This window comes from Delphinus delphis, chromosome 16, assembly GCF_949987515.2.
Source record: "Delphinus delphis chromosome 16, mDelDel1.2, whole genome shotgun sequence".
NCBI lineage: Eukaryota > Metazoa > Chordata > Mammalia > Artiodactyla > Delphinidae > Delphinus > Delphinus delphis.
Window position 1 is genome coordinate 33,787,120 of NC_082698.1, and position 15,261 is coordinate 33,802,380.

General features: G+C 39.2%; 1 protein-coding gene across 2 annotated transcripts in view; it reads right to left on the minus strand.

Moving 5' to 3' along the window:
• EXOC6 (exocyst complex component 6) overlaps positions 1–15,261 on the minus strand; it is a 318,511-nt gene that overhangs the window by 245,066 nt on the left and 58,184 nt on the right. Inside the window, exon 1 of one of the 2 annotated variants that reach the window (XM_060034466.1) lies at positions 6,623–7,783. The exons of the other annotated variant lie outside the window; for it this stretch is intronic. The gene's annotated coding sequence lies outside the window, so the exon portion shown is untranslated. Of the gene's footprint in view, positions 1–6,622; positions 7,784–15,261 lie in introns of those variants that run through there. 2 annotated transcript variants of the gene reach the window in all.

Consider the following 15,261-nt stretch of genomic DNA (forward strand, 5'->3'; position numbering starts at 1 on the left):
TTCAGAATCGCCTGCCAATGCAGGAGACACAGGTTCGATCCCTGGTCCGGGAAGATCCCACGTGCTGTGGAGCAACTAAGCCCGTGCGCCACAACTACTGAGCCCATGTGCTGCAACTACTGAAGGCTGCGCACCCTAGAGCCTGCACATTGCAACTACTGAGGTCATGCTCAACTACTGAAGCCCGCATGCCTAGACCCTGTGCGCCACAACAAGAGAAGCCACTGCAATGAGAAGCCCGCGCACTACAACGAAGAGTAGCCCCTGCTTGCTGCAACTAGAGAAAGCCTGTGCAAAGCAACAGAGACCCAATGCAGCCAAAAATAAATAAACAATTAAATAAATATTTCCTAGTAACAGTTAAAAAATTAAAACAAACAACAATGTGAACAAAAAAACAAACAAACAAAAGAAATAGAAGACAGATAAAACTGTCCAAATTAAAGACAACAGATGTCTCTGTAGTAGCAAACCTAACAAATCACACAGAAGTGTTATTTAAAGTTCTGAAAGAAGAAAACTTCACTTAAATGAAGGAAAAATTAAATCTGCATATTGAAGGAGCATACAAGTTGCAAAGGAAAAGAATCATATAGCACAAACAACATTGAGAACTGAACTTTAAGAAACAATTCTTTAGGAAAACAGGCAAGAAAAACAAGTCATTTATAAGATTTTTGGTTTTGTTCTGTTTTCCTAAGCCAAGCAGGCTTCAAACCCTCCCTGATCTTATTCCGTGCAAGAAGTACTGGAACGTGCCTGTAAAGACAAATTGTAATTCATCTATAAAGGTAACAAGTGAACATCTCAAATGTGAAAATAAACTCAGGGAAAATAATACACATAAACCCTTCTTGAAAAAAAATATACAATGATGACTCAAACCAAAAGGAGATAAACAGAGAAACCATGGTAAAAGACCTATGTCAAAAGACAAGGGAGCAACATCTACAAATTCTGAGAAAAAGGAAGTGTGACTCAAAAATTTTATATCCAGCCAGGCTATTTTTCAAGGTAACAGAAAGACATTCTCAAGACTACAAATATTCAAGGAATATAACTACTATAAGGTCTTCTCAGCAGAGGGTGATGCATGCAGGGAGGCTACTTGATGATGAAATCCATACAAACCAGAGAAGAATTGAAGTACAGAACTCAAGGATAGAGAAGATATGATAAAAGACTGGTACAGACCACTGAATTCACTTAAATACAGAACAAAGATTAACCAACTGTGGAAATTATGGTTACAAGACAGAATATAAATACTAAAAACATTAACCACTAAAAAATAAAATGAACTAACTAAATTCAGCAGAGGAAAGGGGAGATAGAGGAATGTTTTGTGTACTAATGTCCTCAGTTTTCCTGGGAGTACATCAAAGATGCTCTCTAAAACTGCAACATGAAAGTGAAAAAAAAAATGACTCAAAACTCTTAATACTTATTTTAATTTAGGAGTATCTTTAAAAAGCTAATGTTCCTTGTGATAAATACTTTTTTGAATATTATTTTTTTTAACATCTTCATTGGAGTATAATTGCTTTACAATGGTGTGTTAGTTTCTGCTTTATAACAAAGTGAATCAGCTATACATATACATATGTCCCCATACCTCTTTCCTCCTGCATCTCCCTCCCTCCCACCCTCCCTATCCCACCCCTCTAGGTGGTCACAAAGCACTGAGCTGATCTCCCTGTGCTATGTGGCTGCTTCCCACTAGCTATCTATTTTATGTTTCGTAGTGTATATATGTCCATGCCACTCTCTCACTTTGTTTCAGCTTACCCTTCCCCCTCCCTGTGATAAACATTTATTTAAAGTTCAGCAATTCCTTCAGTTTCACTTTAATTTCTTTTTCTTTTGTCCAATTCAAATAAGATTAAACTTAATATCGTTATTTAAAAATAGCACATCTGGAATAATCCCATTTCTGACTAGCAGTCTTTTTCTCTGTGTGCACATAGGATGTCTGAAGTAATGTTCTTTTATAACAAGGGTTAATGGTAGGTTTGGGGATAATTTTTCACTTTTCCTCTGTCCTTTGCTATCTCCTTCCTCTACCTCCTCCGCCTTTTCCTTTTCATTTTGGAAATGAACCTGGATTATCTTTATTAGCAATCAGTATTCTAAAAAGTAAAAGTGAACAGGGAAGAGAGTTGGTCAATGCACAGAATCTTTGTCATGACTCACCTGCTCATGAACCCATATATATGACCTTAGCAACCTTTGGTCACATCACGCTTTGTAAATGGAAAATACAGTTTCAGAGAAAATGCCAAGCAAGCAAATGGTAACAAAGATGACAAAGGGCAAGGAAATGAGAGGGCAACCTAAAGAAGTGGTACAAGATTTGGTGTGGAATCACAAGACCTGAGTTCTTGTTCTGGTTCAGACACTTACATTTTGTGTCACCTTGGATAAATCATTGAACCTTTCTGAGCACCAGGCCCAATACTGCAATATATTCCCATTTCTTATGAAAAGGTGGTAATATATATTTTTAGGTAAAATATCATGATATTTAAATGCTGGAAACTAACCCAAAATATTTTAAACACTTATAGACTAAACGGAGCACATCTGAGGCCGTATTTAGCCTGTGGGCTTACCAGCTGGTGATCAACACTGTTTACATACCCTATCAGCGGACAAAGTTGGACCTAATGGAAGCTGTCCAGCAGTGTACTGGACCTACACACTTATAAGAGCCAATTGTGTGCATTCTTCCTAACTCCATATTCAATGACATCATCACGTTGGTAGCTTGAAATCAGCCATGGAAATCATAAAATGCTATAAATCAGTCCCCCTTTCCCCCCATCATAGCTGGTTGTGAAATAGAGTACCACTGTAGCTACCTGATCAGTGCCAGCTGATCCTATGATTATTTTACTGTATATCAGAACTGGAAGAGATCTAAGATAGTCTGCAAGAAAGGAAAACTCAATCAAACTAGCTAAAGCTAAAAGGGGGGAATTTAATTTTTTTAAAAAGTGTGGAACTACCAAATCTTAGGGAAGCAAGGATACAGTCTCCTGATTAAGACAAGAGGAAACATAGGATTGGATTCCACACATAATCCCTCTCTCTCCATCACTAGCTTTGGCCTCTCTCTCTCGGTGTTAGTTTCATTCTCTCTTAAAGCTTCTCCTCTGGGGCAATGATCAAGGCTAGGGGTGGCAAAGAGAAGCACTCGCTCCCCAAGGGCACAGGACAGCTGCTGGCGCATAGGGCACCTTCTTCCTCTGGGCTGAGGAAGCCCTGCACCAGGGTACACAGTAGCTTAGTTGGGAACACAGGCTGCTTTTCAGTCCTCGTTGGCCCCCATCTGGGTGCCTGTGTACAGTGTGCAATTTACACAGCTGTACACAATGGCCCCATACGAGCACATTCTGCAAAAGTGGTGCCTTTCAATAAGCTTTAGCTAAGATGTTGATGTAATGGTGTTAAGAATGTGAGGAAAAAACAATAGGGAAGCAAGGATCAGTTTGGTTCAAAATAAAGTTGAAACCATTCATAATTAAACTTGGAAATCCAAGAGAAGGAGGCTCCCCTCTCCTTCCTCTCTTTTTATTTTTTAATTATTTTATCCCTCTCACCCTCCTTATCCCACCCCTCTAGTTGGCCACAAAGCACCGAGCTGATGTCCCTGTGCTATGCGGCTGCTTCCCACCAGTTATCTATTTTACATTTGGTAGTGTATATTCCCTCTTTTTAAAATAAACTTTTTCTTTGGGGATAATTTTAGATTTAAAAAAAAATTGCAAAGATAGAGAGTTGCCTCCCCAAGAAATAGAAGACCCAGATGAAATGTTTTTGTAAACTTTCTGAAACTTATAAAAATATAAGCATATGATTTTACTTTCTATTTAGTCCATTAGTAAAAACAGGGTGAAAGTTAGCTTTAAAGTTCAGAATCTTGTGCTAAGTTTGTTCAAAACTTATTTTGAAATATTTATCAAGGGGGTACTTCCCCACTTTTATCTCTATATAGTACCTTATGTTAAAAATAAAGCCAAGGGACTTCCCTTGTGGTGCAGTGGTTGGGAATCTGCCTGCCAATGCAGGGGGCACGGGTTCAGGCCCTGGTCCGGGAGGATCCCACATGCCGCGGAGCAGCTGAGCCCGTGTGCCACAACTGCTGAGCCTGCGCTCTAGAGCCCACAAGCCACAAGTAGAGAAAGCCTGCACACAGCAACAAAGACCCAACACAGCCAAATATAAATAAAATAAATAAATTTATAAAAAAAAAAATAAAGCCAAAGGAAGAAAAAGACTATTAATAATTATGACAAGGGCAGTTCATTCATTGCCTCTTTTCATTTGACAAGGGTTTCCAGAGCATCTTGATATGTCCCAAGCATATTAAGACGGAAAGCATAGAGTGATGTGGAAGACAAGCATTGTCCTCACCACAATGGAGATTCTTGTTTAGTGGAGGAGACAGATCAAAGATACAAACGTATAGAGGGCACAGGAAAGGGACAAAAGTTTGTGAAAGGGCATGAATTGGTAGGACATGTGACAAACCAAAAAGAGGGTGTACTAACTAAAGTTCTTTAAGTTTAATTTTTAAAAAAAAAACAAAGCCAAAAAATCTACATGGACCATTGAACGCATCTGTAGGTACATTAGGCCTATAGAGCATTTGAAACATTAGATAAGTAATTACACAAATAATTAAGAAGTGGACTATTTTAAAAAAACATCTACAATACCATGAGGAAGCATAGTAATGGCCCCTGACTACAATTCCTGAGGAAATTACAGTTCCTCAGAGACCTGAAAGTTTGGCAGGAGTTAGTTAGGCAGTAAGTACTGGGAAAAGATTTAAGATAAATGGAACAATAGTAGAGGGCATAGGATATTTGAGGCTGCAATGTGATTGAAGGCCAGAGAATGAGGGGGAGAAAGTAGCAAGAGATGAGCTGAAGTTTCAGGGGCCAGATAATGAAAGATTGAATAGGCTGTGTTGAGAATTTTGAACTTATTCTAAAAATAATGGATCGCTTATATGTGGAATCTAAAAACAAAAGGGTACAAATGAACTTATTTATAAAACAGAAGTAGAGTCAGGAATGTAGAAAACAAACTTATGGTTTCCAGGGGATAAGGAGAGGGAGGGATAAATTGGAAGATTGAGATTGACATATACACACCACTATATATAAAATAGGTATCTAATAAGAACCTGCTGTATAGCACAGGGAACTCTACTCCACACTCTGTAATGACCTATTTGGGAAAAGAATCTAAAAAAAAAAAATAGTGGATATATGTATATGTATAACTGATTCTCTTTGCTGTACACCTGAAACTAATACAACATTGTAAATCAACTATACTCCAATGAAATTTTTTTTAATTTTAAAAAATAAAACTAATGGAATTTCACTAAAGGGTTAGAAACAAGGGAATGATTTGATCTTGTATGTATGGTTAAAAGGATACTCTGGTTGGAGTGTGTAGAATTGAATGGAGAGAGAGGTCAAGATTGGATGTGGTGAGGACAATTAGGATGATGTTGTGGTAGTTCAGGTAAGATAGGCTGGGCTTGGACCAAGGGGTTGATGCTTGAAATAGAGACATTTTATCAAGTGGGATTAGGAATAGCTGTGACAGAAAACTCCAAATTACAGTGGCATGGACAGATAGATATTTCTCCCTCACATAATTGAAGTCTGCACATAGTTAGCCTAGAATTAGACTGGTGGCTCCGCAATCACCAAGAACAAGATTCCTTCTACCTTGCTTCTCAACATGTGATTTTCATCTCCTAGTCCAAGAAGGCTGCTCTAATTGCAGCTAACTGCTTTCATTCCAGCCAACATAAATGAGAAAGGGAGGAAAAATGGTATGTCCCTACCCTTTAAGGTCATTCCTAAAAATGACACATGACACTTTTAGTTACAACTCATCTAGAACTTAGTCACAGGGCCCCATCTGGTTGCAGGGAGCATTGAAAATAAAATTGTTATTTTAGAGACTACAGCCCATCTGAAAATCAAGAGTTCTATGACCAAGGATGAAAGGAAAAACAAACACTGGGGGACAGTCAACATCTTCTGCAATAAAAGTAGACAAAGTTGAGATATGTTTTAGAGGTAAAATTAGCAGGATTCAAAGGTAGATTTAATATGGGGGGGTGAGGAGGAGAGAAAAAACAAACCTAATTCCCACCTTTCTGACATAATCAACTGGATAAGTGGTAGTACTTTTCTGGAAATGGAGAAATGAAAAAAGTAGCAGATTAGAACCAAAGGACAAGAATTAGCTGCTGGAAGCATGATCATCCAGCCCTCAAAATTATAAAGGAAACAATAGTTTCCTTGTATATCCTTTCAGAGATGTTCTATGCCCATACAGGCATGTGCGTGTGTAAGTGTGTATGATCTGTGTATATACACACATGTACACACACACACACACACACACACACACATCCCTTTTTCCTCCAAATGATAGTTTTCAATCACACCATTATATATCTTGAATTTTTCACTCTGTGTGCCAACAACATAGATTTATAAATATTTTTTTGCGTTTATCTTTAAAATCAAGTATGAAATTAAAAGTAGAGTTAGAAGTCAAAAAATACAATATTGAATTTTGTATTTACCTGTGTAGTCACCTTTACTGAAGATCTTTATTTCTTGGAAGAGCTTCAAGTTGGACCTGAGGACTCCCTTTAACATTTCTTGTAAGGTAGGTCTACTGTTAACAACCTCCCTCAGCTTTTGTTTTCTGGAATGTCTTAATTTCTCCTTCAATCTTGAAGGATAGTTTTGCCAAATATAGAATTCTTGGTTGACCAGTTTCTCCCCCAGCACTTTAAATATTTCTTCCCATTGCCTCTGTCTGAGAAATTGGCTGTTAATCTTATTGAGAATCCCTTGAACATAATGTTTTTCTCTTATTGCTTCCAAGATTCTCTGTCTTTGTCTTTTGACAGTCTGATTATAATGTATCTTGGTATGGATTTCTCTGAGTTTAACATACTTGGACTTTGTTGAGCTTCTTGGATGTGTAGAGTCATCAAATTTGGAAAGTTTGTGGTCATTACTCCTTTAAGTAATATCTCTGTCCCTTTCTCTCTCTCTTCTCCTTCTGGGACTCCCAAAATGCATATGTTGGTTGGCTTGATTGTACCCACAAATACCTTAGGCTCTGTTCACTTTTCTCTTTTTTTCTTTCTGATCCTCGGTATGGATAATTTTAACTGTCTTGTCTTTAAGTTCATGATTATTTCTTCTATCTGCTCAAATCTTCTGTTGAACCCTCTAGTGAATTTTTCATTTCAGTTATTGTACTTTTCAGCTCCAGAATTTCTAGTTAGCTCCTTTTTAAAATTTCTATCTCTTTATTGATATTTTCATTGTGTTTGTACATCATTTTTGTGGTTTCCTTTAGTTCTTTGTGCATGATTTCCTTTAGCTCTGAGCATGTTTAAGACTGTCAATTTAAAGTCATTGTCTAGGAACTCCAATGCCTAGTCTTCTTCATGGACAGTTTCTGTCAATTTATTTTTATCCTTTGAATGGGCCATACTTTCTTGTATCTTTGTAGGATTTGTGATTTTTGTTGATAATTGTACATTTAAATTTTATAAATCTGGAAATCAGATTCTCCTTCTTCTCCAGGGTTTGTTGTTCTTGATTGTTGAAGGCTGCAATTGTCCATTTTTTTAGTGACTTTTCCAACTATTGTTGTAGAGACCATATTCCTTGTTGTGTATGGTTACTGAAGTCTCTGTTCCTTTAGCCATGTTCAGCTAGTGCTTTGAAAGAGATTTCCTTGATTCTAGGAGCTAAAAAATTAAATTAAATAAAATAAACGAAAAATAAAAATAAACACCTCTCCCCTTCTTTATAGATTGCCTGTGTTGGGAAACTATTTTAACACTTAGCCAGGCTTCTTACAACTTTGCCTTAGCTTTCACTTGCTACTTGCACTGAGCCTAAAGATCATCCAGAGGTGAAAGCTTAAGGTTTTTGTGGGTCTTTTCTGAGGATGTGTCCTGCCTTGTACATGTGTGTGGCTTTCTAAATTTCTCAGTACATATGGGCTCTTTTGAATGTCCTAATTTCCCACAAGAAGTCTCTCCCCAGCTTTTTCTCCCAGGCTTTAGGCAATCTATTGTATGTCTCAATCATAATCTTTTGTCCTGGGCAGCTGCAGGGTTTTTGTTCACCTTACAGTGTTACAAGCAATGTCTAGCACTTTTCTGCCCTAAGTTCTAAGTTAGGTGAAACAGAGACATACCTTGTGTCAGTCCTTCAGGTAGTTTCCAGACATGTTAGAACAGACAAACATAATGATTTGTGAGCAAGGTCTGCTCTGCTTCCTTTGGAACCAGGGCCAGTGTTCCTGCTGGGAACTCAGGTTGCTATCTTCAAGACTGCCACCCCAGCAGGGAGGGGGTGGGGCAAGGGCAAGTAAAAATGCCACAAAGATTTTCTACCAATTTTAAGTTGCCTTTCTCTTGATTCAGCATTTACTTGGTTGCTGTTTGGTTTTTTTTTTTTTTTTTTTTTTTTTTTTACTATTTTCCAGAGTTCTGACAAAGTTGGTTTTTAGAGTTTCTAAATTTTTTTGTTTCTATGGAGGGATGGGTGTTTAGAGCTGTCTACACCATTTTGATGTTGTCATCTTTTAGCAAGCTTTTAAATACTGAAATAATTTTGGACTTTAAAAAAGTTGCAAAAATAATATAAAGAATTCCTGTATAGTATTCCCACAGCTTCCCCAAATGTTAACGTCTTTTATGACCACAGAGCAATTATCAAAACCAAGAAATCAATGTTGGTACAACGCTAGCAAATCTACAGACCTTATTCAAATGTTGCCGATAACCTCACTAATGATCTTTTCCAGGACCAGGATGGACTCCAGGATCATGCATTACATTTAGTTTTCATGTCTCCTAAGTTTCCCCAGTCTGGGAGAGTTCCTCAGTCTTTCTTTGTCTTTCATGACCTTGATATTTTTGAAGGGCGCATTCCAGTCATTCTTAGAATATCTCTCAATGATGTTTCCCCCTGGTTAAATGCAGGTGCAGTCAGCCCTCCTTATCCTCAGGTTCTGCATCCATGGATTCTACCAACTATGGATCAAAAATATTCGAAAAAAAATTCCAAAAAGTTCCGAAAAGCAACTTTGCCACACACTAGCAACTATTTACATAGCATTTACATTGTATTAGGTATTATAAATAATCTTGGGATGATTTAAAGAATAGAGGAGGATGTGTGTAGATAATATGCAAATATGACATCATTTTATATAAGGGACTTAAGCATACGAGGATTTTTTTTTTTTTTTGCGGTACACGGGCCTCTCACTGTTGTGGCCTCTCCCGTTGCGGAGCACAGGCTCCGGACGCACAGGCTCCTCGGCCATGGCTCACGCGCCCAGCCGCTCCGCGGCATGTGGGATCTTCCTGGACCGGGGCACGAACCCGTGTCCCCTGCATCGGCAGGCAGACTCTCAACCACTGCGCCACCAGGGAAGCCCCCATACAAGGATTTTTATAACTATGGGGGATCCTGGAACAAATCTCACACAGATACTGAGGGATGACTGTATGCATTTTTTAAAAGAACAACACAGAAGTGATGTCATGCCCTTCTCATCACATCATATCAGGAAGCATATGATGTTGATAATGCAAAAATAGTTGGAGAGTTTAGAGTGTTCACCAGCTCCCCTTAATGTTAACATTTTACATAGCCAGGACATCTTTGTTAAAACCAAAAATTTAACATTGGTACAATACTGTTAACTGCTATTTACTTGGATTATCAGTTTTTCCACTGCCCTCTTCCTGTTCTAGGTTACAACCCAGGAAACCACATTGTATTTAAAGGTAGCTCCTTTTCTATGTGATTATTCCCCCACTGACTCATAGCACAGGAGTCCCACTCCTTTACTCTCCACATTAGAACCTTGATACACTGAAAATATATGGTTACCAATGGCTACCAAGTTTCACTTCTCACATTCCCCCACCGCAAGACAGGAACTGCCCACATTTTCTGTGGTTCAGATTCAAAAATCCTAAAGAAAGATTTTGATTGGATTGACTTATGACAAATGGCTTCCACTAACAGACATGGCTGAGAGAGGAGGGTCTCATAACACAACATCGCTGCTGGGGGCCCACCCTCATGGAGCAGAGCTGTTCCTGCAGAAGGGGAATCACTGTAAACTGGGCAGTGACCTCAATTAATGTCCACCACATTAACTAGTTCTAGTGACTAAGTAGAACTAACTAGTGACTAATTAGTTCATTCACCTCATTTCACAGATGAGGAAACTGAAGTCCAAAAATCTAAGTAACTTTCCAAAGTCCCAGAGCTATAGGCCTTAGTAAAATGAGGGCTAAACCCAGGCCTCCTAACTCCCAGTTCTAGGCATTAGTCTCTATGTCTCTAGCACTACCATGATTTTGGTATTAATCCCAAGAGTCAAAGGATCCAAAATTAGAAGCAACCTCAAAGTTTATCAAGCTCTCACTGATGCACACATTTTCCAATGTATCCAAGCAGATCCCAGAGAAACAAAAGCCTTTCCTGTTTATTTTTCTCTAATACTGGGATTTCAAAGTAATTCACATTCAGCAGGTTAGGATATAAACTGTTTTACTTAACAAAGAATTAAGTGGGAGGAGGGACAAGAGAGGATGTTCATCAGCAGGTTTGTTAAACAACCTGGGTTAAAATCATATAATGAAACACCATACAATCCATAAAAGAGAACAAAGAGATCTGTATGCGTCAATGCAGGAAGCTGTTTCATATACAGTGTAAAGTGGAAAACCAAATTCAAGTAAAAGGTGTGAACAGTGTAAACTTGTTTATGCAGGAAACAGTGGGAACAGCAACTGTCACCATACTTTTAACAGTCTCATCAATGATGGTGGGATTCCAGAATATTTTTTATTTTCTTCATTATAATTTCCTATAGTGTTTGAACTTTTGAACAACGAGCGTGAACTGAAAACATTATGCCAAGTAAAAGAAGTCGGACACAAACCGCCATGTAGTGTATTATTCCATTTATATGAAATATGCAGAACAGACAAATGCATAGAGACAGAGAGCAGATTAGTGGTTTCCAGAGGCTAGGGTGAGGGGGGATGGGGAGTAAATGTTTAATGAATACGGGGTGATGAAAACGCTTTGGAACAAGATAATGGTCGTTTTTGCACACTGTGAATGTGCTGTCACTGAATTGCAAGCTTTTAAATGGTTAATTTATGGTACGTGAATTTTGCTTCAATTTAAAAAAATTTTTTTTCCTGAAGTGAGGACATCTCAGTATTCCCACATCCTCTACTATGGACTTTAGGCAAATAGCTTATTTATGCTATGTCAGTTAGTTATCTGTAAAATAAGAAGAGTTGAAACAGCTGGTCTCTAAAATCCACTTAGGCTCTAACATTATGATTCTGAACACATTCAACTCATACGCATTCCCTTGTATTTCGGGCTAAGACTGCACAAGCTATTTTTTCTGGCAGATATTTCACACTGTTGACCTAATATGAAGAGGTTAACCACTACTTTCAAAGATCATAAATGTAGAGATCATCCGAGCCTGATCATGGCTAGCAAGGGATTACAGGAAGAGTGTGCGAGGAAGAAAGCCAGAGGTGTAAAGGTAATAATCATAGATAACATGTGTTCAGTATCTTCCATGAGCCAGACACTATGCTAGATGCCTTATGAATATTGTTTATGTTTTCAAAGGCAATCCTTAGAAATAAAAAATTGAAGCTCAGAAAGGGTAAATAACATGCCCAAAGACCCACAACTAGTATCGGGCAGTGTGGTATTGAAACTCGGGTCTATTTATATTCCAAAGTCTGTTTTCCTTCCACTTACTCATGCTGTTTTCCCAACAGAAAAAGGACTCAAGGAAAATGACCTGGTGCTGGAGGCAAGGAAATGCGAAAGCAGACTGGAAAGAAAAGGGAAAAGGGAACAATCAATAAAAATCCAGGATTATCCCTGTGCTTAAGAGTGACCCTTCCTTGGGCCACTTTCCATCCCGATCCTCTGGTATGTCTTTTGTATAGCTATGACAAACTGTATTCTTTTTTTTTTTTTTTTGCGGTACGCGGGCCTCTCACTGTTGTGGCCTCTCCCATTGCGGAGCACAGGCTCCAGATGCGCAGGCTCAGCGGCCATGGCTCACGGGCCCAGCCGCTCCACGGCGTGTGGGATCTTCCCAGACCAGGGCACGAACCCGTGTCCCCTGCATCAGCAGGCGGACTCTCAACCACTGCGCCACCAGGGAAGCCCCAAACTGTATTCTTTCACCGTAATTTGCTAAAGATAAAGTTCCTCTGAGTTTAAAGGATCTTATACCTATATATCCATGAAGGAAGTCTAAAAAATTATTGCACTGGATATTATTTCATACTTTTATTTTAACAAAGAAAGGAGGTAATTAGAAAAAGAAGTAAGCTCCAAATAGGTAAAGGAGAGATAAAGAAAAAACATTAAGGACTTCCCTGGTGGTGCAGTGGTTAAGAATCCATCTGCCAACGCAGGGGATATGGGTTCGAGCCCTAGTCCAGGAAGATCCCACATGCCGCGGAGCAACTAAGCTCGTGAGCCACAACTACTGAGCCTGTGCTCTAGAGCCCGTGAGCCACAACTACCGAAGCCCACGTGCCTAGAGACCGTGTTCCTCAACAAGAGAAGCCACTGCAATGAGAAGCCTGCACACCGCAACGAAGAGTAGCCCCCGCTCACGGCAACTAGAGAAAGCCTGCACGCAGCAACGAAGACCCAATGCAGCCAAAAATAAATAAATAAATTTATAAGAAAAAAGAAAAACATTAAAATCAGTTGAAAAAACAAGTGAGATTTGGAGGATAAAATATTTAAACAAAGCAAGTGTATAAGTAATTAAGATAAAGAATCAAAGGTACTATCAAGTAATTGGAAGAAGTTGGGACTGTGAGGAAGCAGTAGAAAACAACTGTGGTTTTCCCATCACAAGAAGTTGCTTAATAAAGGGAATTTAAAGCTTTGGGAAGTGGGAGCAGAGAAAGTCGCAGACCCTCATTCGGAAGGGACGCAAGACCACTTGCTTGTGAACAGTCACTTGGCAAAAATCAGGGAAGAGCCAGTGGACAAACTGGCTGGTAAGTATGGAGGGAATAATTTTAACAGCTTCATAGGAAACCAAAGAAAGAAATGGAAAAGGGAAAGTGATTAATGCCCTAGGAATGACAGATTTGTCTGTTAGCCAGGAAAAAAAAATGCTTCAAAAATAAGGTAAACATTAAAAACTCTCTCTAAATGAACTAGTTTTCAAATCCAACTCATCAAGTAAGGAAAGACAGGCTCAAATAGGGGGAATAGAAAGATCAAACAGCATGCATAGAATCAAAGAGCCAGAAAAGACCACTGTATGTGATCAGACAGGTTTTCCATTGCTTGGCACAATCCAGTCAAGGGTTGAGCAGATCCAAAATTTAAACCATCTGCTCATCTGCATCTGCTCATCAAGCTGGTTGCTAGTGGGACTACATCCTCCTGGAGCCTTTCCATGGAAGAAGCAAAACTATCTATTCACAGAGAGCATGACTATATATGTAGGGAAGCCTAAGGAATCTACCAAAAAAGAAAAAAAGCTAGTAAAACTAATGCAAGGTCTCAGGATACAAAGTCAACATATAAAAATCAATAGTATTTCTATATACTAGCAACAAAAAATTGGAAATGAAAAAGTTTAAGTCCGTGTGTGAGCGTCCAAAAACAAAGTAATTAGGGATAAATTTACATAATAGTTGTCCAGGATTCCCTATGGTTAAAAACCAAATTGAGTACTTTCTTTAGCCAAAAAAAACACTTGACTTAGATATCACTGTAACTGTGTTAGTCATGAGGTAAGGAATAGGGGCAGGAGGGAAGAAGAGGGGGACATTTGTTTGAACTTTCATTTGGGGATTGCTAAGTTAGAGAAAATTAGAATAGATCAAGGGAAAAGGTTGAAGATCAGCTAAATGATTCTGCAACTCAACCTTTTATGTCCATAGCCTTAGTTTCATAAAAACCCAGAGCCTTGGTACCCAGAAGATGCCATTGGGACTCTGGGAGTAGAGAAGGTGAAACTGAGGAGGTCTCTTAGTCTGAAAAAGATAATTGTCTAGTTACAAAGGTGTAACTAAGATCAGCCCTCTCTGGACTTCCCTGGTGGCTCAGTGGTTAAGAATCCAACTGCCAATGCAGGGGACACAGGTTTGAGCCCTGGTCCAGAAAGATCCTACATGCCACGGAGCTACTGAGCCTGTGCTCTAGAGGCCACTCCACCGCAATATTTACTTATTTATTTTTGGCTGCGTTGGGTCTTCGTTGCTGTGCAGCCTTTCTCTAGCTGTGGCAAGTGGGGGCAACCCTTCGTCGCAGTGCACGGGCTTCTCATTGCAGTGGCTTCTCTTGTTGTGGAGCACGGGCTCTAGGCTCACAGGCTTCAGTAGTTGTGGCACAGGGGCTCAGTAGTTGTGGCACAGGGGCTCAGTAGTTGTGGCTCACCGGCTCTAGAGTGCAGGCTCAGTAGTTGTGGCGCATGGGCTTAGTTGCTCTGCGGCATGTGGGATCTTCCTGGACCAGGGCTCGAACCCATGTACCCTGCATTGGCAGGCAGATTCTTTACCACTGCACCACCAGGGCAGTCCCTAAAAAAATATTAAAAAAAAAAAAGATCAGATTTCTATTTCCTCTGAGATTGCTGACTCAAATAAGTAAAGCAAAAATAAACTGTAACTGCTAGCTCCTATTCTCTCGATGCCCAGTAGGAAGAGGGGAGATTCCTATCCCAAAATGGGTGGGAAAGGTTTATATTCTCTGATCACTCCAGCCAGGAATCAACATCCATTTAAAAGCGTAGGTATTAAAAGATCCAGCAATCCCAATCCTGGGCATATATCTGGAAAAACCTGTAATTTGAAAAGATGCATGCATGCATCCCAGCACTATTTACAATAGCCAAGACATGGACCCAACCTAAATGTCCATTGACAGATGAATGGAAAACGAACATGTGGTGTATATATATACAATGGAATATTACTTAGCCATAAAAAAGAATGAAATAATGCCATTTGCAGCAACATGGATGGACCTAGAGATTATCATATTAAGTGAAGTACGTCAGACAGAGAAAGACAAATATCATGTGATATCACTGTCACAGATATGTGGAATCTAAAAAAATGACACAAATGAACTTATTTACAAAACA